Here is a 27,926-nt window from a genome sequence, read left to right as displayed (position 1 = left end):
GATGTATGACCTGCACACCCAGCAGTGTGTCAGCTTTGTAAAAACCACCAACGTTCTTTCAGACTAAGTGCTCATTGATGAGCTCCTGACGTTAAGGCTCTTGCAGTTGTCATGCCACCATGGGCCCTTTCATGCAGTCTACAAGGGGGGGCGGGGGCATGGCTTCAGCGTCAGCCTGATTGTCTGGGCGGATGTCAGCGTCCGCCTCCTCATCCTCATCTTCCTCTCTCTGCTGAGGTGGACTGTCAGACTCTGCTGGCAATTCTTGTCCCCTCCTGATAGTCAAGTTGTGTAGCATGAAGCACACCACCACGAATTGAGCTACTTGCTCAGGGTGATATTGGAGTCGCCTCCTGAGTGGTCCAGGCATCAAAAGCGCTGTTTAAGCACTCCCAATGGATTTCTCCATGATATTGCGAGTGGCTCTTTGGCTCTCATTGTATCGCTTCTCGTCTTCAGTGTGGGTGTCACCCAGTGGGGTTATCAGCCAGTAGCGAGGCCATATCCTTTGTTGCCAAGCATCCAGCATTGACCTTGTGGCTGATTGTTAAACAAGTCAGTTACAGTGCTCTCACGCAGGATGTGAGCATCATGGATGCTGCCCGGAAATTTAGCATTCACTACCATAATAATTTGCAGGTGGTCGGCAACGAGTTGCACATTCAGGTAGTGGAATCTCTTGCAGTTCCTGAAAACCTCTGCATCCTGAAAAGGTGCCTGCATCGCGATGTGCGTACAGTCTATTGCTCCCTGCACCTTGGGGAAGTTAGCAATTCAGTAGCATCCTAAAGCCCTCTCAGTCTGAGCCTCCCTGGTCATAGGGAAGCTGATAAGTCCATCCTGCATGCATATAGGGCTTCAGTGACCTGTCTAATACAGTAATGTGTGGCAAGCTGAGACAGACTGCAAATGTCGCCAGATGAGGTCTGAAAAGAACCCGAGGTGTAGAACGACTGTGCCACAGGTGACTTTGACCTTGGCGGACAGTGCAGTAGTGATGGTACTGGCAGGCTGCAGATCTACCCTTATGAACTGGCATACCTCAGTGATAACCTCTTTGTGGAAGCGCAGTCTCCGAAGGCAGGTGGTGTCGGGCAAGTTGAGGTAAGACTGCTTCTCCCTGTACTTGCAGGACGTGTAACGTCTGGTCCTCCTCATCAGTCTGGCACATCTTACATTGGGCACATAATGCTGTGGAGCTTACCTTCTGCTATCTCGAGTCTGCAGCATGTAATTGGTCATAAAGAGAGGGTGAGAAAGGACAGGCTCCATTCCAATAGCTATCTGTTTTCCACCGATTGGTCACAAAGAATAAATGTCCCGACGAAGACACCTATTAAATTCCAATCGTTCACAGTGTGATAAAGATGTTTGTTCAGATGTTCACATCACCTCCAAAGACCTCCAGAGTACATCTTTTAAATGATGCAACATGTGATTTAGAACATGGCATCCATAATGTGAGTAGTTCCAGTTAGTTCCACTTTTTCCCGACGGTTTTTTGGGTGAGCGATATTGTGGGCGAGATGAATGTGAGGTGGTGAAAATGATGCAGGGCAATCTCCTGGACATTAGTTTCAGCAAATGTGATCTTTACGACAAAATTAGTGGGCGGTCGGTATTATTGAGTCTCAGCGTCAATTATGTGCAGAAAGTAACGCTGGGCGATATTATGGGCATTGTTTTCGCCCACTCTGATGATTCCACCCAAAAAAGTGGGCGGGCGGTATTATTTTTTCCCGGCATTACACACATGGGGAAAGTAACGTTCGCCGATAAGTGTCCGAGAAATGGGCGTCAGTTTCCATTTTGTGGCTAAATGGTTGATATCGTACCGTTATTCTTCATTTCAGCGTTAAAATGGACGTTAAGTGGGCATGCAAAAAACGTGGAAAATCTAGCCCAAAGAGTTCTGATACAATCAAGCAGAGAAGCCCATGGATTAATTGGCCGCAGGGGAAAAAACAGTTCTCGATGGAGACGACAAGTCTGCGAAAACCCAGGACAACAAAGGATCCCACAAGGCATGCATTTTTGGATAACGGGGCACAAAAGATAAGGAGTTACATAAGAAGGTGCAAATTGTGGCCATCCAAACAAATCCAGACCCATCATCACAGCCATCGAGACTCATCCAGATGCATTAACTGAAAACAGCCCAGTAGGATATGTACATAATCAAGCGCATATATATGTAAGAGCTGAGAACAAGAGCTCAGAACAACAGGAAGAGCGAGGAACAACAGCTCAGGAGAACAGGTCAAAGGAACACCTCGGAACAGCAGGTCAAAGGAACAACAACCACGAAGTAAGCAGCTGAGACCCAACACCTGCCCTCGAGTCTACAATCGACAATAGCAGCAACTGGCTGGATGGGTGATTGTATGTTTTTGATCAATCTCTAAGAAGCCTTGTGTTGTAATTTTTAGTTGGTTTTTGTGTCATAAATTAACGGGTTTAAGCCGAAATTTTGCATTACATGGATTCCTTCCTGTAATTCCCGAGGTCTATGAATCAAAGTAGCGTGGAAAGCGAACACCCTACAGGTGGCTGAAGGCTAGCCAGGGATGGTGGCGCAAAGGGAAAGATCATATACACAAAAGGCCAGTCAGAAGACTGAAAAAAGGAAGATTTGCATTTATATTGTGCCTTTCAGAACATCGCTAAGTGCTTTACGGCTCATTTAACCTCTCATCCAAAAGACAGCACCTCCGACAGTGCAGCACCCCCTCAGTATTACACTGGACTGTCACCTTAAACTTCTGTGCTCTAATCTCTGGAGTGGGACTTAAGCACAGAACCTTCTGACTCAGAAGCGAGTGCATTACCAACTAAGTCACAGCTGACACATTATGCTCATTAAGACCATTAATGAAGCTATAGTACTCTACTGTGCTTATTAGGCCCTGATAAGATCCATAATGCCAAAATTGTGCATCATTGTGCTGTTGATTACTTTATTCCACATGGGCTATTAAGCTGAACAAAGGGGAAGGTCTTGACGTAACACAACAGGCAGGTGTAGCTCGACGATCCACTCTCTCCCAGAATGCTGGAGTGTAACCTCAGTGAGTGGAGCCATAGCCAGCGCTGGGGATGCAGGTTCGTGGCCCAGGATGACTGACCCTCCAACTTGTCCCACATCCCTGTGGCAACACATTCCATCTTGTGACTTCTCTTTCCACAACAATAAAAAATCTGTGACCAGCGGGGATGAAAGAGCACCAGGGTCAGCGCGAGGCCAGCAGACCTGCGGGGGATGAAAGAGCAGGCTGGGAGCAGCGCCAACGGATATCACAGGAAAGCAACTAAGTGATTGGTTGGCCAGTATTTCTCTTTCTTTTTTTTCTAAACTTGGGCATTGAGTTAAATTAAGAGCTGGGATCAAATACTAAAAATTCTAAACTTGGAAACTTAATTAATTAAATGAAAGACTTGAGCGATGCCAGGGCAGGCGATGTGTTGCTGCTGCAGCATGTGGGAGCTGGTGGACACCAGTGTGATCCACGGTGACCACATCTGTAGTATGTGTTGGCAGCGCAAGGAACTTCGGCTCCGAGATGATGAACTGGAGTCCGAGCTTCAGACACTGCGATATATCAGGGAGGGGGAGAGTTACCTGGATGCTGCATTCCAGGAGGCAGTCACAACCCTTAGGTTAAATAATTCAAATTTGGTCTGTGGTCAGGGACAGGAGGTAGTGACTACGAGTGAGACAGATATGGGGACCCAGGATAGGGGAGCCTCGGTCTTTGCTCTTGTCCAACAGGTACGAGGTTCTTGCTTCCTGTGTGGATGAGAGCAGCGACTGCAGGGAGGATGAAAAAACTGACCACAGCACCGTGGTACAGGGGGCCATTCAAGTTGGGGGAGTAAAAAGAAACATTGTAATGGTAGGGAACAGTATAGTTAGAGGGATAGATACTGTTCTCTACAGCCAAAAGCGTGAGTCCCAAAGGCTGTGTTGCCTGCCCGGTGCCAGGGTGAAGTACATCTCCTCTGGGCTGGAGAGGAACTTGGAATAGGAGGGGAAAGATCCAGTTGTCATGGTCCACGTGGGTACCAACGACATAGCTAGGACAAATAAAGAGGTTCTGCTCAGTGAGTATGAGCAGCTAGGGGCTAAATTAAAAAGCAGAACCACAAAGGTAATAATCTCTGGATTACTACCTGAGTCATGAGCAAATTTGCATCGGGTAAATAAGATAAGAGAGATGAGCGCATGGCTCAAAGATTGGTGTGGGAGAAATGGGTTTCAATTCATGGGGCACTAGCACCAGAACTGGGATAAGAGGGAGCTGTTCCATCGGGACAGGCTTCACTTGAACCAAGCGGGGACCAGTGTCCTGGCGAATCGAATAACTAGGGCTGTATATCGGACTTAGTGGGGGTGGAGGGGTGGGAGAGGGATCAGGCGAGCGGAAATTCAAAAAGTCAAACAGACAGGAGAAGGCAATAGTGCAGGGTAGCGATAGGGGTAATGGTGACAGGAAGGGACAGAGCATATACACATAAGACTGCATCAGAAAGTGGGGTCAGTGTAGGGAAAAATGGCAAAAAGGCAAAATTAACAGCTCTTTACCTGAATGCACGCAGCATTCATAACAAGATAGATGAGTTGATGACACAAATAGAAATAAATGGGTTTGATCTGCTCGGCATTACAGAGACGTGGTTACAAGGTGACCAAGGATGAGAACTGAATATTCAGGGGTATTTGCCATTTTGTAAGGATAGGCAGAAAGGAAAAGGATGTGGGGTAGCTCTGTGAATAAGGGATCAGATCACTGCAGTAATGAGAAATGATATTGGCTCAGAAGATCAAAATGTAGAATCAGTTTGGGTGGAGATAATAAATAATGTTAGAAAGTCACTGGTGGGAGTGGTCTATAGGCCTCCAAACAGTAGCTACACTGTAGGACAGAGTATAAATCAAGAAATAATGGAGGCTTATAAGAAAGATACAGCAATAATAATAGGTGATTTTAATCTTCATATTGATTGGACAAATCAAATTGGCAAAGATGGCCTTGAGGACAAGTTCATAGTGTGTATTCGGGATGGTTTCTTAGAACAATACATTGTGGAACCAACCAGAGAGCAGACTATTTTAGTTCTGGTAATGTGAAACGAGACTGGATTAATTAATGATCGCATGGTAAAGAATCCTCTTGGGAAGAGTGATCATAGCATGGTTCAATTTCAAATTCAGTTTGAGGGTGAGAAAGCTCGGTCTCAAACTAGTGCCCTGAACTTAAATAAAGACAATTACAAATGTATGAAGGCAGAGTTGGTTAAAGTGGACAAGGAAATAGATTAAAGGGTAAGTCGGTAGATAAGCAGTGGCAAACATTTAAGGAGATATTTTATATCTCTCAGCAAAGATATATTCCAGTGAGAAAGAAAGACTCTAAGAGAAGGATGAACCATCCGTGGCTAACTAAGGAAGTTAAAGATGGTATCAAATTGAAAACAAAGGCATACAATGTTGCGAAGAATAGTGGAAGGCCGGAGGGTTGGAACATTTTTAGAAACCAGCAAAGGACGACTTAAAAAATAATAGAGAGAAGATAGTTTATGAGAGTAAGCTAGCAAGAAATATAAAAATAGACAGTAAGAGCTTCTACAGGTATATAAAAAGGAAGAGAGTAGCTAAAGTAAACATTGGTCCCTTAGAGGATGAGACTGGAGAATTAATAATGGAAAACAGGGAAATGGCAGAGATTTTGAACACATATTTTGTATCGGTCTTCATGGTAGAAGACATTAAAAGCATCCCAATAATTTGTTAATCAAGGGGCTAATGTGAGGGGGCAACTTAAAACAATCACTATCACTAGAGATAAAATGTAAGGCAAACTAATGGGACTAAAGGTGGACAAATCCCCTGGAACCTGATAGCCTGCATCCTAGGGTCTTAAAAGAAGTGGCTGCAGAGACAGTGAATGCATTGGTTTTAATCTAGCAAAATTCCCTAGATTCTGGAGAGGTCCCAGCAGATTGGAAAATCGCAAATGTGACGCCCCTGGAAACCTGTGTGAGGCTCCCTGACTGACAGTCACTCCGGCCAATCGCCGAACACACTCACTAACTGACAGCCGCTCCAGACAATCGAAAGTTTTTTTTAATAAATCCTCCTCTCCCTCAGCCCCAGCTAATGCTGAACCACAGATATTTCCAGACCAGAGAGTCCCAGACCAGAGAGATCCAACCTGTAGAAGCAGGACATTTAGAAAATCATAATGCAGTCAAGCAGAGTCAGCATGGTTTTATGAGAGTGAAATCATGTTTGACAAATTTGCTGGAGTTCTTTGAGGATGTAACGAGCAGGGTGGATAAAGGAGAACCACGAATGTTCCCTCAAAGAACCACTCATCACTCTGGGTTGATTCCATACATCAAAACGATTTATTACGCCGGCGGGGAGATGAAGCCACTGGTTCATTCAGGCACCTCTCTCTGCTGAACAAAAGATTTCATGGATTTTTATATGTTTTACAACAGTTCACTACAGTTACATCAGCCCATTTCGGCTGGACATTATCCAATCATATTGATTATAGATTACATATAAATTTAATTAGACCAATAGAATTGGTCTCTAAACATCAGGTGGCTGCGTGATTCATGGTCTTGTGACATTGTCCAGGCCCCCCCTTATCTTACTGTCGTTGGGTGCTGTCTTTGTGTAATTTCCTTATCTCAATCCTGTTATAGGAGTACTATTGTTCTATCATTGTACTGGGACATCTTGTCTGGGGCCTGGAAGCCTGTTGATTAGAGACATCTGCTGAGCTCGTCTTTTCTGTGTATTCCCGTGTGAGGAACGGCAGTTATCAGTAACTAGGAATGTGGTCCATTCTGCTAGCTGCACTCCCTTAATGCTTGGCTGAATCACTGGCAGCCATCTTCATACATATCTTGCCACCATTTTACACACACATATTTAATTCTAACATTACACACATATTTAATTCTAACATTATGCCACAGGTGCCTTTGTTCTATGGAAACGCTCTCCAACAATCCCCCCTTTTGGTAAAGGGACTACTCCTAGCCCCCTGAAACTGACACTCATTTATATTAAATTATTTATGTTTTTGTGTCACCTGGTACTCCCTGCTTCAACGTGCTGGCCAGTCACGCGAATTCAGGAGTCCCAGTTGTTTAGATCAAAGTGACATAGTTCGAATCGCTCCTTTCGCCTGTCACACAGACTTCCTTGCTTATCTGAACTTTGGTGCTAAATATCTGCAGGACCTGCAAGCCATGAAACCCCATGTTAATGCTAGGACTAGCTGTATTCCAACAAGTATATGTGATATAATTTGAATCCAGCGGTGGTTGTTCACATTCATCCCCCAGTTCCAAATCCTCCTCCACCAACTCTCATCCTGCAGCTCTGTGTCGGTGTCTTTCTCCAGTATCTCAATCTTTGTCCATAGTTGGTGCTAGAGTTTGACAGATTGGCTGACTCTGAGTCTTAGTTCCCTTAACACTTCAGCTAAATGGGGGATAGGGGCCTGCTCTGGCTCGTCATAGTCCTGCAGGTGATCATGGAGCTGATCGGTAATATTAATGATTTCGGTACCTCGCCGTCTAACTTGGATAATACGGGCTTGCCCTCTGGTAACGGGTCGTAGGGGTGTAAAGCAAAAGTTTAGTTGCGGGATCTGGCATTGCAAGCCATTATACTGATATGAGCGTTCCGTGGTAGAAACACAGTATCTCACTCTGCCTCTGTACCCGGCCCGGGCAAAATATGTGGGGGCCGGTACTATTTCCAGAACGCATCCATCGGTTCGATTAAAAACACACTCATCTAATTCTTCCTGTCCCACCGGGTGGGGGCACACAGTGATCTCGCCCCTTTGTTTGCACCCTGTCAGGGAGACACCGTATAGCGTGTTATCTCTACGGATAGTGGAGTCTGCGGTTAAGTAGTAATGGAGGGAGGCATTGTCCCGTACAACCCCGATATTATCCAGTTGATAAAGGGGAAATGGACCTGAGTCTTGTGTGACTATAGGGATCATCAAGACAATCCCCACTCCGGCAGCTTTACCCATTTGGCAGTTTGGGATCACTGGGTATACTCTGGTTAGTCCCTTTAGAGCAGTTATCCAGTGTCCCCTTCAGCTTGGCTAGCTGAGCCAAATGTGAGCTGTCTATCCAGTCTGGTACCTCCCCCCTTTGGATCTGATCGAGGTTGTGTCGTATCTGTCCTACCATCCACAAACCATAAGCGTGACAGAGTTGCCCTTGTCGGAGCTTTCCGGCATCTTTCTTTTCTCTGTCAATTAGACGATTAATCATTTTGACATGTGTCTCGATTATTGAAATTCGATCGAGCTGTATCTCCATGCCTTCCCTTCCCAGGTCGGCTTAGTCTTTCTGATTCTGCTCTGCCCATTCTAATAGTTCCCTCATCACCTCTTTAAGCAGTTCCACCTTTTCATTCAGCCCTTGTATATCCAGTGAGTTTACTATGGAGGTCCCGGTATTAAAGCCGGTAGCAGCGTCATTAATTATTCCCCTCTTTTTCCTGTGCACCTGCTCTTGTCCTCGGAACCTACTGGCACCCATGGCATTGGCAGCCTGCTGCATTACAATCTTACTTAATACACTATACATATTCCTTGCCTGTTCTGTACAATACTCTGGCATTTGTATGACTGAGATATTGATCAGAACAGGCACAATTTCATGCTTAACATTATGCGTTAAAATAAGTTCTGTCCATGCTCCAGTCCTTGGCTACTGGGATACATATTCCGTCAGTTAAATTAAACAAAGCCTCATAGTTCATGTAGTTATGTCTTTCCTGCGCGTGCTATATCTCTCGTAGTCTGTCTGTATTATCCAGTGCTTGCGTGGGCCTTAAGGTTCCCAGTATCATGAGTCCCCAGAGTCGAAGTAGCCGCTGCAGTCCCATCTCGGTGAGTGTTTTATCTGCAAATTTTAAACAGATAGCCTGGTCGTCACCAGGTGTTAGGTTCTGGTCTACTCATCTTTTATCCATGCATGTCGAGGTCACTCTGTGAAATTGGAGGTAAGGGTTAGGTTGGGTTTGTGGACTCCACTTACCCACCGTGGGGTACATTGGCTCTATTGCCATAGGTAATGGTGCTATGGCTGCGCACTGCACTATCCGTCTGGTTCCGTTTAAAAAAATTCTCTTCCAGCTTATTTATCTTAGCTTTTAACTCTTGAATTTGTTTTGTTTGAGTATCTATTTCTTTATTTGTATCAGGCAAGTATTATTACATCAGGCTAGTATTATTACATCAGGCTAGTTCTATTTTATTTTTATTCTGACTATCCCACCATTTCCTCTATCTGTCAGGTGAGTCTTCTTTATTCTATTAAGAAATCCAAATGAATAATGTCCAGTATAAAACAGCTGTCAATGGAAAGGGTTAACTCCTTTACAGGTTTGTAAGAAGGCCTGATGTCATTACGTGACTTCGCGTAATCATCCAAAAATGTTTTCCAAGCCTTTGTGCATTCAAAACTTGCTTAGAAATGAGGAATCAGTTAAAACAGCAGAAATCATTAGTAAAGCCGTCATAATAAAAGTCTTCTCATCAGGAAAGACAGCATTTTAGATTAAATTCCAATTTTTTTCTAAACTTCTAATTCAAATACTTGCCAAAGATTTTTTTTTAATTGATTTAAAACAAGACCACACATTTTTAACAGCTATTTTGTTTACTGAAATCCAATTTTCACACAAGCTGTATACATTCCAACATTTCGGGTTTTTTTACGGTCCCGTTCACTGGGCGAATCTTGTGTTTTATTTCTCTCTCAGCACGAAATCTAACCTTCTGTGCCAGTTCCATTTTCTATAAGAATTTTAAAATTCAGTAAGATTTTCTAATTCTTACGTTTTTTTTTCTTTCTGTGCTGAATTCGCATAGCTTAGATCTTTTCTTCTCGTTATTTTCAAAACCCTTTCTGTTTGTTTAGCCTGTTCAGGACTTTTCTTGATAAACAACGTCCATTTTCGAAATCTTTTCAAACTGCAGTGAAACTTTCTCGTAATTTAAAATCATTAACAATGGAGAGTATCTTTTACTTCTTCCAATTTTTTTTTCTTTTCCCAATTAAACCAATATCTTTTTCACAGCCAATATCAACTAGTATTTAGTAGGTTATGTCTTTTTCCATTGCAAACACACTTTTTTTCCAGCACCTATTTAGTACATTACGTCTTTTTATCATCCAGATCTTCTTTCTTCAAATTAGGTTTTGTATTTTATACAGAGGGCTCGTGACTCCGTAAATTTGTTAATTTAAAATCATCAATCGAAAACACTTTTTCTTTCAAATTCGTTCAATTTGTTTTCTTTCAAGGTTGCGTCTTTTATGTTTTTTTTTTGTCTTTTCCATAACTAGAACAAAGTCTAGCACATAGGCTTAGAAAGCTGCTTTTCGTTATCTCAAATGTTCCAGTTTCAAGGCTGTTACAATGTTCTTTGTTCTAAACTGCTAAAACTTGCTGTTTTAACATTTTTTTTTCAAAAGTCCCTTTTACACTTTCGCAGATAGCTCACCACTCACCCAGGCACTTGACTTGATCCCTGAAGGTATTTCTAGATTGTTTCCAAACCTTTTAGTTTCATTTCTCTTTTTTTTTTAAAGAGATCAGATTTAATTTTTTTAGTTTGAATCTATCTCAGTATTTTGCTGTGCCTTCTCTTAATATCTCAAAATCCCAATTCAAATTTTGTACTGGCAATCTTTTATTTAACACTCTTTTTACTGAGCTCGGAACTTTCACGTCAAGGTTTTACACAAAGAAAAATGGGAGCGTACTTCCCCAGCCCGCCGCTTCGAGAGACCTATGCAGGCTTTTTTTAAAAAGGCATTACAACTTCCCTTCTCCATTATTTATCTCATTCCTAGACTAAATTTATGTCTTTCAACCCAATGTAATCAATGATTGCATGTTTTCTTTCGACAAGTAAGTGAGCGTGTCAAATAAATTATATATATTTTTATAAATCACCGGGACCATGTATTTTTTATCTTTTGCTCAACAAACCTATCCTTTGTGCAATTCCCAGCTCCGTAACTTATCATCCAAATAAATATGCACCTGCGTTTCTAACTTAAAATGTAATTCAATTCTAGGTTCACCATTTCTTAAAACTTCCTACATACAGGACAACACTGCAAAGGGTTAAATAAAACTTTCACTCTGCTTGAAAAAGTGGGTGGAGCTATAAAAAAAACCAGACAGCTCCACCGCTTTTCCAAACAGGCTTTCAGACAGGTGAAAAATTCACTTCGCAGTCAAAAATCACACAAGCACTTTCACTCAAAGACAGACATTCACAAAAGTCTCTCTTCATTCAACAAAGCTTATTGTTTGTCCAGCTTTATTTTTGGATCCATTCATCACTTAAGATAGTCACTATCAGGTTTTTTAAAATAAATTAATACATGATGATAGATTAATACATGATTGATTTACTTTCTCTGTTAATTTTACGTGGGCTCGAAGAATCAAAACCCAGGCCTTTTCTATTTCTTTCTTTTGTTTCTCTGCCAGGTGGCAGGTAAGGGACCTTTCTGGCCCCCACTCAAGTTTTCTTGTTAGATTGGCCATATTGGGTATGATTAGCTTGTTAGGAATCTTACTCTCAGAGGTCCGCTTTTACCCAGCGCGACTTGTAGTAGACCTTCTCTAGCTACTGTCAGGTCACAAGTCTGCTATTACACAAACGAATACAATGCTTAAAGCACCTTTAAGCAATTCCCGCAGTGCCCTACGCCTCCTTAATGACTACCTACCACCGTTTTGTCTGTTGGTCCGACTCTTCTCACGGGTTGGATATTGCGTCGGCCTCTGGACATCACCTGGTCCCTTACCCCCCAGGATCTACTGCCAATTCCCTACTCACCCGGATTCTCCAAGGGTGTCCCAATGGCCTCCGCAATATCCTGCCGACTATGCCATTGATAGCGCGAATGTTCCCTCCAAGAATCACTCATCACTCTGGGTCGGTTCCATACATCAAAACGATTTATTACGCCGGCGGGGAGATGAAGCCACTGGTTCATTCAGGCACCTCTCTCTGCTGAACAAAGGATTTCATGGATTTTTATATGTTTTACAACAGTTCACTACAGTTACATCAGCCCATTTCGGCTGGACATTATCCAATCATATTGATTATAGATTACATATAGATTCAATTAGACCAATAGAATTGGTCTCTAAACATCAGGTGGCTGCGTGATCGCCTCATGTGTTGCTAAGGTTTACTCATGGTCTTGTGACATTGTCCAGGCCCCCCCTTATCTTACTGTCCTTGGGTGCTGTCTTTGTGTAATTTCTTTATCTCAATCCTGTTACAGGAGTACTATTGTTCTTTCATTCTACCGGGACATCTTGTCTGGGGCCTGGAAGCCTGTTGATTAGAGACATCTGCTGAGCTCATCTTTTCTGTGTATTCCCGTGTGAGGAATGGCAGTTATCAGTAACTAGGAATGTGGTCCATTCTGCTAGCTGCACTCCTTTAGTGCTTGGCTGAATCACTGGCAGCCATCTTCATACATATCCTGCCACCATTTTGCACACACATATTTAATTCTAGCATTACACACATATTTAATTCTAACATTATGCCACAGGTGCCTTTGCTCGATGGAAACGCTCGCCAACAGATGTTGTGTATTTGGATTTCCAAAAGGCATTCAATAAGATGCTACATAAAAGGTAACTGCACACAAGATATGAGCTCATGCAGTTGGGCAGCAATATATTAGCCTGGATCGCGGATTGGCTAACAAAGAGAAATCAGAGAGTAGGGATAAATGGGTCATTTTCAGGTTGGCAAACTGCTACTAGTGGGGTGCCATAGGGATCAGTGCTGGGGCCCCAACTATTTACGATCTATATTAATGACTTGGATAAAGGGACCGAGTGTAATGTAGCCAAATTTGCAGATGATACAAAGATGGGTGGGAAAGCAAGTTGTGAGGAGAACACAAATAATCTGTAAAGGGACATAGATAGACTAAGTGAGTGGGCAAAAATTTTGGCAGATGGAGTACAGTGTGGGAAAATATGAGGTTATCTACTTTGGTAGGAAAAATAAAAAAGCTAATTATTATTTAAATGGGGAAAGATTACAAACTGCTGAGGTACAGAGGGATCTGGCGGTTCTTGTACATGAAACACAAAAAGTTAGTATGCAGGCACAGCAAGTAATTAGGAAGGCAAATGAAATGTTGGCCTTTATTGTAAGGGGAATGGAGTATACATATAGGGACGTCCTGCTGCAACTGTACAGGGTGTTGGTGAGACCACACCTAGAGTTAGTTATGTATACAGTTTTGGTCTCCGTATTTAAGGAAGGATATACTTGCATTGCAGGCAGTTCAGAGAAGGTTCACTAGCTTGATTCCTGAGATGAAGGGGTTGCCTCATGAAGAAGGGTTGAGCAGGTTGGGCTTATACTCATTGGAGTTTAGAAGAATGAGAGGTGATCGTATTGAAACATATAACATTCTGAGGGGGCTTGACAGGGTAAATGCAGAGAGGATGTTTCCCCTTTGGGTAAATCTAAAACTAGGGAGTGTAGTCTCAGAATAAAGGGCTGTCCATTTAAAACGGAAATGAGGAGGTATTTCTTCCCTCAGAAGGTCGTGAATCTTTGGAATTCTCTATCCCAAAGAGCTGTGGAGGCTGGGTCATTGAATATATTTAAGGTGGCGATAGACAGATTTTTGAACGATAAGGTAGTCGAGGGTTATATGGGGAACAGACAGGAAAGTGGAGTTGAGGCCAAGATCAGCTCAGCCAAGATCTTATTGAATGGTGGAGCAGGTTCAAGGGGCCAAATGGCCGACTCCTGCTCCTATTTCTTATGTTCTTATGTGAATTGAACACGAAAATAACAGAAGTTCACAACCATTTTGGGCAACTCATAAAAGAGAGCTTAAATTCACATGACCTTTGCATCTAAATACACATTTTGACATTATTCCGCTGAACGTTGGAACAACTTTGTGTGATTAAAAAAAAGATTGCCTCAAGAATGTCAGAAATGTCCAATTACTTTGCACGTCTGAGACCACAAGTCATAAAAGTTGTTCGTGCTTGTGGTCTGATGTTTGAAAACCTGGCTTCAGATCTGCTGCACAGAAAGCAATAAAATATCCCCTCACAGACCGTACATTAGCCATCGACTGAAACAGAGGCAGAGATGTGTCACAAGCAGCTGCTGAGGCATCCTGAATGAAGGAACATTTATGTTGCAAAATAGGTATCCCGCAATTTGTACTTCCAGCAAATTCCAAAGTAGAGAATTAAACTCCTTCCCCAACGCACTCCATCTCCCTCCTCCATATGCTGAACATTTCCGAAAGCCGTTCGGGATTGATTGGAGTTTATTAAAAAAATTAACAAGCAGGAATGCGTAAAAAATAGTGATGTGTCAGGAGAAAGGGAAAAAACAGACTAAAGGGCCAATACTGCTCTGACAGCGCACAGAACCTCAGATTATCCCACAAGGCTTTTCAAATTAAGTACTTTTGAAGTGTAGTCACTACTGTAGTGTAAGAAACGTGGTAGCCAATTTGTGCAAAGCAAGGTTTCACAAGTGACAAAGTGATAATAACCAGATAATTTGTTTTACGGATATTGGTTCAGGGATAAATATTGGCCAGAACTCCCCTGTTTGATAGTGCAATGGGATCTTTTACATTCACCTGAGAGGACAGACAGGGCCTCGGTTTAACATCTAATCCAAAAGAAGCCACCTCCCCGAGTGCTGCATTTGAATGTCAACCTGAATTACGTGCTCAAGTCTCTGGAGTGAGACTTGACCTTGCAACTCAAAGACGAGTGCGCTACCATTGAGCCACAGTTAACACCAATCCCTGTGGGAACCTTCTCTCCGCTCCACCCCACCAAAGGCCGTGAGAAAATTTGAGGAAAGGTCCAAGTGCACAGATTGCAAAGTGTCAGACTCCACAAGAGTCAGTTAAATCCCAGAACACAACTGGGTTTTTATATTCCTTCATAACTGATGTCTGATAGTATACTAGCTTCATGGGGCAATTCAACAATGAATTCTACATGCATCATCATCATCATAGACAGTCCCTCGAGTCGAGGATGACTTGTTTCCATGCCAAAAAGTTCACAGGTGTTTCAATAAAGGACCTAATATTCAAGGTCCCAAACTAAATCTTGAAGGGTGGAAGATGCCTGTACGTGGATTTTTTTAACGTGTGGTGGCCATTGCACACCAACCACCACACGGACTTGACAGAGCTAGGCCTTTATCCAGTGGCAAGGGTAAACCAGGATGACTGGAGACCAGCCCTGCTGCAACGGACCTAGTGCGCACACACATCGCAGTGCTGTGCTGCCCTGGGCCCTCGCCTCTTCTGGGCCCCGAACTCGTTCCTCTTCTGGGCCCCGATCACGTGCACCTTTCTACATGATTCTACACGCACCCGCTCACCAATCCCATCATCATGAATCCATTGTTCAAGAGCAACATGGATTCAATTGTGGGGATTACTACAACACAAACTATTACTGAACACAACACAGTCCGCACTTGTCCTGAAGCATCTGCTTCACTGTCGTGTGCAAGTTGAGAAAGGGAAAATCTTGAAGGATAGGATAAATCTTCGTTTAGAAAGACACGGATTAAGCAAGGACCGTCAGCATGGATTTGTTAAGGGAAGGTCATGTCTGACAAACTTGATTGTATTTTTTGAGGAGGTAACAAGGAGGGTCGATAAGGGTAGTGCATTTTATGTGGTGTATATGGATTTTAGCATGGCTTTTGTTAAGGTCCCACATGGCAGATTGGTCACGAAGGTAAAAGCCCATGGGATCCAAGGCAAAGCGGCAAGTTGGATCCAAAATTGGCTCAGAGGCAAAAGCAAAGGATAATGGTTGATGATTGCTTTTGTGACTTGAAAATTATTTCCAGTGGGGTTCCGCAGGGCTCAGTACTAGGTCCCTATGCCTTTTTATGGTATATATCAATGATTTAGACTTGAATGTAGCGGGTATGATAAAGAAGTTTGCAGATGATACAAAAATTGGCTGTGTGGTTGATAAATGAAGAAGAAAGCTGTAGACTGCAGGAAGATATCAATGGACTGGTCAGGTGGGCAGAACAGTGGCAAATGGAATTCAATCCAGAGAAGTGTGAAGCAATGCATTTGGGGAGGGCTAACAAAGCAAGGGAATACACATTAAATGGTAGGACACTGAGAACATAAGAACATTAGAAATAGGAGCAGGAGTAGGCCATTTGCCCCCTCGAGCCTGCTCCGCCATTTAATAAGATCATGGCTGATCTGATCATGGACTCAGCTCCACTTCCCTGCCCACTCCCCATAACCCTTTACTCCCTTATCGCTCAAAAATCTGTCTATCTCTGCCTTAAATATATTCAATGACCCAGCTCCAAGCTCTCTGGGGCAGAGAATTCCACAGATTTACAACCCTCTGAGAGAAGAAATGTCTCCTCATCTCAGTTTTGAATGGGCGGCCCTTATTCTGAAACTATGCCCCCATGTTTGCCTTGATTGTGTGCCGTTTTTGGCGTCCAAACGTTTTTTGGTGTGAAATCCTCCATTTCCAACTTTCGCCAACGTTTCTACACCGGCGCCAACCATGTGTGCCAGTTTAACATTTTTGGGCGCAGACACGAGTGAAAGTGGGCTTAGGCACTGTTTTTATGCAGTTAGGCAATTTTGGCTATCCACAATTCTTTTCAACACGGCGCACACTGCCAAAAAGCCCCGAAAAAACCCTTCTGTGAACTTAAGGAAATCGGTGCGGCGCACAAAAGGACAATGGGACCAGGCAAAAGATGACAAATAAAGTACAAATGCATGGATTGTTTTTGACAGGGTAATCTGAGAATAACTTGGAAAGTAATTTCCGAGTTTTTGGAGCGAGACAATTTAATAAACAAATGTATAAGTTTTTCAGAAGGAAATGAAATAACTCTGCCGGGTTCCTTTTCACCCAAACTGTCCACTGTGGGGTGACTGTCTAGCCCAACACAGTCATTGCTGACCGAGCTCCAGGCACGGGTCGGGGGAGTGCCGCTGGGCAGGGTCACGGGCTCAGCTGGACACAAGCACCAGAGCCCGGGCTGCTTTTGAAGCCCAGCGTCGAGTTGTTGTGCTTGTGTCCAGCCGAGTTTGCGATCCAGCCTGGCTGGCACTCCTTCGACTCGTGCCTTGAGCTTGGTCAGCATCTGAAACGGGATGTTTTGTGCGCAGGCACAGCACCAAGCTAGAAATGACCATTTGTCACAGGTGACCCAAGAGAATCACTGTGCAAACAAACAAACAAATGCATGCGCAGATCAGGGTGTGGTCCGATCTAGGGCGTCACCCAGCCTTGTGGAGCAAAACGGAGAGGAAAGGTGTCAGTGATTTAAGTATTTTTCTACATAATAACAATAACAATGGGTGCAATTTTTAGCATGCCTGATGTGATAAGGGCATTGGCCATACATGGCATGCACATGCAGATGCAACGAATAATTCGACACCGATATCGGGGAGGCAGATTGATGGGAAGGAGTGCCTCTTTCTGTTGGCGCAGCAGACTTCCTCGGCCTCCCGGTGTGCCAAGGTTATATTTTTTTGTTTTTCATTGGTGGGGGATTGGACAGGGGCAGATTTAGTAGACAACTTTCTGGAAGGCCCAGGTTCATCTTCGTCTTCTTTTTCAAGCTGTGAAACACCCTGCGGCACAGTCCCTGAGGTTGGTCTGGGGATAATTTGAGTGGCAACAGTTGATGCCGCCAAGTGGCGTTGTTGAATGACAACCTGGGTGTGTTCCCTTATTGCAGCAGCTGCCTGCAAATTTCCGTCACATATGTCATACAATTTCCTCATCAGCTGATCCGACAGTGCATCAAATGCATCCACCATTCCCTCCCTAATCTGCCCCGCCAGTGGTGGTCCTATTCCTCCAGACAGTGTTGCTACTTCTCCTGACAGTCCCGCAATTTCTACCCTCACCTCATCCATGATGTCCAGGAGCAACCTGGTTAGCTGCATACTCTCCCCATTCATCCCGATGAGCTGTACCATGTCTACCTGCGCTTGTAGTTCAATGATCCTTGACACCCTCCTTCGCCGTCTCCCACCTGTGCCTTGCTCCTTGACCCTATTGGGCATCCCTCTCACAGGTGTGCATTGCTGGCCCACACTGGGACCCGCATCCTGATCCATGGACTGCACCGGCTGCAGGTCCAATATGACCATCTGATCAGTGGGGGGATCTTCATGCTGGCCTTCATCCAGACGACCTGCTCAAAATCAGCAAACAATTTTGGACTCTCTTCTGGATGTCCTTCGGTTGCTACTTCTGCTTGTCCTTCTGCTTGTCCTTCTGGATCACCTTCTGCCTCTTCCTCATGCGCAGTTGCTGTAAAACATATCGAAAACATCCATTAAAGCCTAGCTAGCCCATGCAGTATTTAGCTAAAACACAGTGCAAATTGCAGGGCTTACCTCGTCTCTTTGACCTGGGCCCAGCATCCACATTGGTGGTGGATCTTCTCCGGTGAGCTTTAATCAGATCAGAGATCCTCTGTTCCAGCTGGCTCAATTGCAGCTTACTTGGTGGACCTCCACCAGTACGATTCCTGCAGTTCCTGTTCTTTGCATTCTTCAAACTGCAAAGATGAAAATAGAACTTTTTAAGAAAGGGTCCTTTTGTGTGGTGGCCACACACACATTCACAAATGTCATTGCAGTGCATACTTACTTTAACTAATTGTCCTAGGTCCTGCCACTTCTTTTTCAGCTGCCCGCCGATTCTCTGGGCGATGGCTACTACATTGTACTCTCCAGCAACATCATCCCAACGTTGAGCCATTATAGCAGCATTTACTTTTATTCGCTTTTCCCCTGAGTTGCCAGCAGATCCCATTTCCTCTCAATGATATCTACCAGGGATACCACTTTGTGCAGGAGAAATCGAACTGTACTTCCTTCTCCTCCTTCAAATTCCACTTCCACTTCCCTCTCAGCCATGTTTTGCAAGTTTTAATGCTCAAAATTGCAGAAAGATCCAGACAGCATGATTCGATCACAAAAGGAAAAACGATCCGATCACAACGGGCTCTTTAAATATGTCTGATCCAGACCAGGAAGTTTCTTTGTTCGCGCATGCCCAGAGAATTTTTAGCACAGACTTGAAGCTTTGTCCCACAGACTTACTTCGGAGAGTGCTGCGCCAATTTCAAATATTTGTTTGATGAAAGTCCCGATTTTTTTTTCTGCCGCGAACATACAAAAAAAAATTGTTTGTTAACATGCGCAGGCGCCAAAAATGCAGCAAGTGGAAAATAGGGGCTTATGTCCCCTAGTTTTAGTTTCCCCTATGAGTGGAAATATCCTCTCTGCATCCACCTTGTCGAGCCCCCTCATTATCTTATATGTTTCGATAAGATCACCTCTCATTCTTCTGAACTCCAATGAGTATGATCCCAAACTACTCAACCTATCTTCATAAGTCAACTCCCTCATCTCCAGAATCAACCTAGTGAACCTTCTCTGAACAGCCTCCAATGCAAGTATATCCTTCCTTAAATTCGGAGACCAAAACTGTACGCAGTACTCCAGGTGTGGCCTCACCAATACCCTGTACAGTTGTAGCAGGACTTTTCTGCTTTTATACTCTATCCCCCTTGTAGTAAAGGGGGATAGAATGCCTTCATGATTACTTGCTGTACCTGAAAATTAACTTTCGTGTTTCATGCACAAGGTCACCGAGGTCCTTCTGTACTGCAGCACTTTGCAATTTTTCTCCATTTAAATTATAATTTGCTTTTCTATTTTTTCTGCCAGAGTAGATAAACTCACATTTTCCCACATTTTCCTGCCAAATTTTTGCCCACTCACTTAGCCTGTCTTAATTGCTTTGCAGATTTTTTGTGTCCTCCTCACAATTTGCTCTCCCACCCATCTTTGTTTCATCAACAAACTTGGCTACATTACACTCAGTCCCTTCATCCAAGTCATTAATATAGATTGTAAATAGTTGAGGCCCCAGCACCAATCCCTGCGGCAGCCCACTAGTTACTGTTTGCCAACCGGAAAATGATCCATTTATCCCGACTTTCTGTTTTCTGTGACTAAGCCAATCCTCTATCCATGCTACCCCCAATCCTGCGAACTTTTATCTTAGGCAGTAACCTTTTACGTGGCATCTTATCGAATGCCTTCTTCAAATCCACTGGTCCCCTCTTATCCACCCTGCTAGTTACATCCTTAAAGAATTCCAGCAAATTTGTCAAACATGATTTCCCTTTCATAAAACCATGTTGAATCTGCTTGATTGAATTATGCTTTTTCAAATGTCCTGTTACTGCTTCCTTAATAATGGACTCCAGCATTTTCCCAACGACAGATGTTAGGCTAACTGGTCTATAGTTTCCTGCTTTCTGTCTGCCTCCTTTTTTAAATAGGGCTGTTACATTTGCGGTTTTCCAATCCGCTGGGACCTCCCCAGAATCCCATGAATTTTGATAGATTATAACTAGTGCAATGCAGCAACTTCTGTTAAGACCCTAGGATGTAAGCCATCAGGTCCAGGGGACTTGTCTGCCTTTCGTCCCATTATTTTACCAAGTACTACTTCTTTACTGATAGTGATTGTATTAAGTTCCTCCCTCCCGACAGCCCCTTGATTATCCGCTATTGGGATGTTTTTAGTGTCTTCTACCGTGAAGACCGATACAATATATTTGTTTAACGTCTCTGCCATTTCCTTGTTCCCCATTATTAATTCCCCAGTCTCATCCTCTAGGGTACCAACATTTACTTTAGCCACTATTTTCCTTTTTATGTACCTGTAGAAACTCTTACTATTTGTTTTTATATTTCGTGCCAATTTACTTTCATAATCTATCTTCCCTCTTCGTTCTTTGCTGGCTTTTAAAAGTTTCCCAATCCTTGGCCACATTGTATGCCCTTATTTTCAATTTGATACCATCCCTTATTTCCTTAGTTAACCACGGATGGTTATCCCTTCTCTTACAGTCTTTCCTTCTCTTTGGGATATATTTTTGTTGCGAGTTAAATGTCTGCCATTGCTCATCAACCATCTCACACTTTAATCTATTTTCCCCGTCCACTTTAGCCAACTCTGCCTTCATACTGGTTAGACCACAGCTAGAGTACTGCATGCAGATCTAGTCGCCACATTGTAGGAAATATGAGATTGCACTAGTGAGGGTACAGAGAAGATTTACAAGGATGTTGCCTGGACTGGAGAATTGTAGCTATGAGGAAAGATTGGATTGGCTGGGTTTGTTTTCTTTGGAACAGAGGAGGCTGCGGGGTGATCTTATTGACGTGTATAAAATTATGAAGGGCCTCGATAGAGTGGATAGGAAGGATCTATTTCCCTTAGCAGAAGGGTCAATAACCAGGGTGCATAGATTTAAAGTAAATAGTAGGAGGTTTAAAGGGGATTTGAGTGGACATTTTATCACCCAGAGGATGGTGAGTGTCTGGAGCTCACTGCCTGAAAGGGTGGTAGAGGGAGCAACCTTCACCACATTTAAAAAGTATTTGGATGTGCACTTGAAGTGCCGTAACCTACAAGGCTATGGACCAAGAGCTAGACAGTGGGATTAGGCTGGATAGCTCTTTGTCGGCCAGCATGGACATGCTGGGCCGAAGTGGCCTCCTTCCGTGCTGTAAATTTCTATGTTTCCATGATTCTTTGAAAAGTGAAGAAAAAGCTGAAAGAAGTCATATTGCAAACAGAGACTGTAACAAATGGCTTAGTTGTAGTGGTTTCTGGATAAGGCCGGCATTTATGTCCTATCTCTAGTTACCCTTGAGAAAGTGGTGGTGAGCCACCTTCTTGAACCACTGCAGTCCATATGGTGAAGGTGCTCCCACAGTGCTGTTAGGGAGGGTGTTGCAGGATTTTGAACCAGCGACGATGAAGAAACAGTGATATATGTCCAAGTCAGGACGGTGTATGACTTGTATTGGAACCTGCAGGTGGTGGTGTTCCGATAAGCCTGCAGCCCTTGTCCTTCTGGTGGTGGAGGTTGTGAATTTGGGAGATGCTGTTGAAGAAACCTTGGTGAGTTTCTGCAGTGCATCCTGTAGGTAGGACAACCTGCAGCCACAGTGTGCGGAGGTGTAGGGGGAATGGATGTTTGAAGTGGTGGATGGGTTGCCAATCAAGCCAGCTGCTTTGTCCTGGTTGATGTATAGCAGCCCAGTCCGAGTGGCTATCCTGTCTGATCCACAACACATTATATTTTTGCAAAACACACTGAAGCCCCCACCCCACCCTTCCATAACACTCTCTTGGTGTCATTGAAAATATCAATCCAGACATCTGCAGAGAGATCAGTTCCTCAGAATATGTCCTGATCCGAGGTTCTGATAATGTACTAATCCTCTCAATGCACCTTTTCAAGGTGGATTACTTAGAAACTACACCGTCTCGACCTTACATCAGAGACGTGACAAAACCTTTCACTTGATCTTGTACCTATGCCTGCTGCATAGATTTGTGATGGTCAACATCAAAAGGCAAGGTCCTTTATTTTACAACAACGTATATTTTATTTACACAGCAAACTTTGAAAATGCAGGGCATCCTTTCATCGAGCTATAAAATCAAAGCATCAATTTTAAAGAGACCATATCTTGTTTACAGTACATGATAGATCGGCTGTCCGTAAAAACATCTGCGATCGGCTCCTAAGAACAAGTGGACTCACTTAGTGTTTTATTGAGACAGAGATTGAGTTCTAAAACCTTTGAACTTTCCGTAACTTAATGTTCTTTTGGAACGTTTTGAACACACATATTGGTCATGTTGCCTAATGTCTAAGTGATACGCTTTGCTCAGATTCTACCACTCGATGTTACAAAATGCATCATCAGTTATCAGCTTCTTAGCGGCAAATTTTTGTTGTTGTCCTGCTTTGAATCGATTGAGATGGAAAGGTATGGGGGCAGGGGCCATGGACCTCCCTGAGGAGGTTTCTAATGGTATTCCCCCAACCCACCGTGTATGGCAAAGGACAGCGATTGGCACAGGGCTGCAGTTTTCAGTTGAAGCGAGGAATCAGCTGGTTTTGCTGGGTGGGCGTCTTGTGTCAAACAGGTGCCTCTCTCAGTGCCAGCGTTTAATATCAGATATCCTGACTGACAAATTTAAGGGCAACGCGTTCTGTGATAGGCTGACTTTCGGACTGATAGGAATTGGCCACAGGATTTGTATTATAACAGCACTCTGGGTCCATTTGTTTTCAGCTCACCTCAATTAACTTCTCGCTTATCTAAGTTGAAGTTGGAGATGCATTAATTAATCTGATTTTTGTTTGATTACACTCTTGTGAAGTGCCTTAAGTTGTTTTGCTACATTAAAGGCACTTTATAAATGTACGTTGATGCTGCTTCTGTAAATTATCTACTTAATTGTAAATACATTTAAATAAGTTGAATCAGTTGACCTGTAGAGGTCTCTCAGTTCCTATTTTCTGCCTTTTGATTTGACGGGACTCTACCAAGTAATTTAGCATTGATAGATCCAATTGTTAGAGCTAGGCTATGCCAACTCCATATAGTAGAATGAGTGCAGGCGTCACATCATAGGTTATTGTTGATTGTATCATTATTGATTGTATCAGATGCCTTCAAACCACCCACAAATATCATCTAAACCCATTAACCTATTCCAGACATGGCTCATTATCGTTGACTTGTCCAGAATTTGTGTTAAAATCACTGTGAGGCTAATGGCACTCGTTGTTATTTATGAATAAATAGTACAGCAATTTCAGGTGAGTATCAGATTAAATGCGAATATCCTGAAGTTGTTGTCTGAGTTGTGCTGCTCGGCCGTTAGCTTCCAAAAATAGCATCTCGCTGTCTGCTTCAGCATTGACATACAGTGAATGGCATGATGTTACTGTATTTGTGTGGTCGGTACAAGCTAAACCCACCACAGATATTTAGGGCTAGTAATTACAAACGTCAGCACCCATTTAATGACATGATAAGTGCTAATGACTGCCAATCAACTTCTCTGGTCCAGAAAGTGAACAATTAAAAGTGTTGAGTCTCATTCCTTCAGGTATTAACTCTTGTTGGAGATTTTAAAAATTTTAAATTTTAAAATGCAATTTTTACTTTTTCTTTCTGTCCCCTTTTTTTTACTTTCTTCGTTCCCTCTCCTTTATTTCTCTTTCTATACCTGATTTGGCATTGAATTCACACACTCTAATTCACCCTCCTTCTCAGTCCTTCACCATTTATTTCCCAATCCTTAAATCTGATTGGTTGAGGAGATTCACTGTTGCTTTCCCTGTTCACTCAGGTCCCAGATACCCGATTGCTCTTACTGCGTCGCTATCAGCTTGCAATTTCAGCAAATTGTGTTGCAAAAAATTTGAAAACCCAAAGCGTGCGTGCTCAATTCTAACTAATGGCAGATGACATTAGATGCCCTGTTACAGCAAAATCTGGGCCAATTAATCTTTGTGGGCAACTAATGAAGGCATAGCGGGAGATGGAGATGGAAGTGGAAAAATAACATTTCCATCAAATTATTTTCTGATGGTGTGCAGACAGTTTATAATGATATGTTGGCCCGTCATGGCTGGATTCCAACAACCCTAAATGTGGATGACTGAAGATATGAGAGCAAAGAAACAGATTCTGCTTTCCTAGCATTAATAAACACCCACTCTTTCATTATACACACAAATATGAATGAAATGGGCTCCTTGATGGAGTCACTAGTTTTTTTTAATTCTCAGGATGTGGGCAAGGCCAACATTTATTGTCCATCTCTTGTTGCCCTGTTTGATAGAACTCAGTAGCTTACTAGGTCACTTCTGAGGGCAGTTTTGAGTCAACATTGGCATGGAGTCACATATACACCAGACCAGATAATAACAGCAGGTCTATGAAGGATATTAGTGAAACAGTTGGGTTTTTGAGTGGTCACTTTTACTGAGATCAGGCTTTTTATTTCCATATTCTTTAAACTAAATTCAAATTCTTAAACTGCCATAGTAGGATTTGAACTCACTTTCTCACTAGATTATTAGTTCAGTCCTCTAGATTACTAGTCCTGTAACATAACCACTACACTACTGTACCCATGATAATGAGCTAATCTGTTTTCTGGTGGTTGTGAAGAAAAGTTGACCATGAGACTGGGAGAACCCGATGCTCTTATTTCACATAGTGCCATGGGCTCTGTCACTTGTCGCTGAATGCTCAGAAGGGGCTTGTAATAAAAGCTGTCCCTTCTCACTTCTCATTCATAGGATCATACAGTAGCACAGCACAGAAGGAGGACCTTTAGCCCATCGAGTCTATGCCGGTTCTTTCGAAGAGCAATCCAGTTAGTCTCACTCGGAAATTTTTTCTCCATCAAGTATTTATCCAATTCCCTTTTGAAGACTACTATTGAATCTGTAATCACCACCCTATCAGGCAGTGCGTTCCAAATCCTAGCTATTGGTTGCATTAAAAAGTTTTTCCTGACATCACCTCTGGTTCTTTTGCCAATCGCCTTAAATCTGTGCGCTCTCTTTATCGACCCTTCAGCCACTGGAAAGAGTTTCTCCTTACTTACTCTATCTAAACCCTTCATGATTTTAAACAACTTTATCAAATCTCCTCTTAGCCTTCTCTGCTCTAAGGAGAACAACCCCAGCTTCTCCAGTCTATCCATGTAACTGTAAGCCTTCATCCCTTACATTCCAGTAAATCTCTTCTGTACTCTCTCCAAAATCTCCACGTCCTTCCTAAAGTGTGGTGCCCAGAATTGGACGCAATACTCCAGTGTTGTGTGTAGGTTTAGCATAACTTCCTGGCTTTTGTACTATATGCCTCTATCTATAAAGCCCATAATCCCATATGCTTTATTAATTGCTTTCTTAACCTGTCCTGCCATCTTCAAAAATTTGTGCACAAGCACTCCCAGGTCTCTCTGTTCTTGCACCCCCTTTAAAATTGTACCATTCAGTTTGTATTGTCTCTCCTCAATCTTCCTACCAAAATGTATCACCTCACACTTTTCTGCATTGAACTTCATCTGCCATGTGTCCACCCATTCCATCAGTCTGCCTATTACCATCTTCCTCATTGTTTATTACACTTCCAATATAGGAAGATAGGAACAGGAGTAGGCCATTTAGCCCATCGAGCCTGTTCCACCATTCAATGAGATTATGCCTGATCTGCAACCTAACTCCATATACCTGCCTTTGGCCCATATCCCTTAATACCTTTGGTTAACAAAAATCTATCAATTTCAGATATAAAATTAACAATTGATCAAGCATCAATTGCTATTTGTGAGAGAGTTCCAAACTACTACCACCCTTTGTGTGTAGAAGTGTGTCCTAATTTCACTCCTGAAAGGTCTGGCTCTAATTTGTGGACTAGTACCCTAAGTCCTAGACTCCCCAACCAGCAGAAATAGTTTCTCTCTATCCACCCTATCTGTTCTCTTTAATATCGTGAAAACTTTGATCCAATCACCCCTTAACCTTCTAAATTTCAAGGAATACAGCCCTAGTTTGTGTAATCTTTCCTTGTAACTTAACCCTTCGAGTGCAAGTATCATTCTGGTAAACCTATGCTGCACTCGCTCCAAGGCCAATATATCCTTCCTAAGGTGTGGTGCCCAGGGCTTTGTGTAGCTGCAGCATAACTTCTACCCCCTTGTATTCTAGTCCTCTAGCTGTAAAGGCCATTTTTGATTACTTTCTGGACCTGTTCATGACATTTTAATTATCTATGTACCTGAACCGCAAAGTCTCTTTGGACCTCTACTGTTTTTAGCTTTTTACCATTTAGAAAGTACCCTGTTCTATCCTTTTAAGGTCCAAAGTGGATGACCTCACATTTGCCTACATTGATATCCATTTGCCACAATTGGGACACTACTAGTCACATCCTGCCAATTAGAGTAGCTTGCCATTATCCCTACTGCCTGACTCCTGCCACTCAGCCAATCTCCTAACCAATAGTTTGCCTTCAATTCCATGGGCTTCTACCTTAGTTAACAGTCTCTTATGAGGGACTCTATCAAATGCTTTCTGGAAATCTATATAAATAACATCAGTAGGCATTCCCTTATCCACCACTTTAGTCACCTCTTCAAAACATTCAATCAGGTTTGTCAGGCATGACCTACCTTTCACAAATCCATGCTAGCTCTCTTTGATCAACTGAAAATTTTCAACGTGGTCAGTCAACGAAGGCCCGAGTTTGGTCGGCTTACCGCCAGTTGCCGCTGAGTTTTCTCGGACGTCTCGATGTTTTCTGGGCGCTCTCCCCTCCGAGCGAGTTTGGTCAGGTCCGCATGCCGGCGGGGAGAAAAGGCCACTGGGGAGCGCCCACTGGCGTGCGCCAGCATGCAACGCTGACAAAAGTCCTCCCGCCCGCTGAGTCCCCAGTTTGGTCTGGGCGGTCCTCCGCTCCAGCAGCGGAAGAGACCGCCGCGTGGAGGCAGCTTTTACCTGGTAAATATGAAGACCTGCAAGAAAAGGTTAGTGAACTTTTCTTTATTTCTTTTGCAGGGATTTTGGTCGATGGGATCCTCTGAAGGATTTCTGTTTTTTTTTATTGTTTTGAAAAATTTTATTTTAGCCGATTCCCCCTCCCTCCCTGGGCCTGACTCTATCCTTGGCCTAACTCTGCCGAGGATGGCAGTTGCCATCCAGAATGCGACCTACCGCCCACTGCCGCCCAGAATCGACGTGTGAGGCCCATTTTTTCCTGCAGTTGGTTTTACCCACGTTTTTTCACCAAACCGCCACCCAAAGTATTGTCAAGATCTTAGGACGGTCCTTTGGACGGTACTTGGGCAGAACTTAGGCTTCATCAAACTCGGATCTCCTGTCTTTAATTAT

This window comes from Pristiophorus japonicus, chromosome 12 (assembly GCF_044704955.1).
Source record: "Pristiophorus japonicus isolate sPriJap1 chromosome 12, sPriJap1.hap1, whole genome shotgun sequence".
NCBI lineage: Eukaryota > Metazoa > Chordata > Chondrichthyes > Pristiophoridae > Pristiophorus > Pristiophorus japonicus.
The sequence above is the reverse complement of the archived record's forward strand: the minus strand, read 5'-3'. Positions refer to the sequence as shown.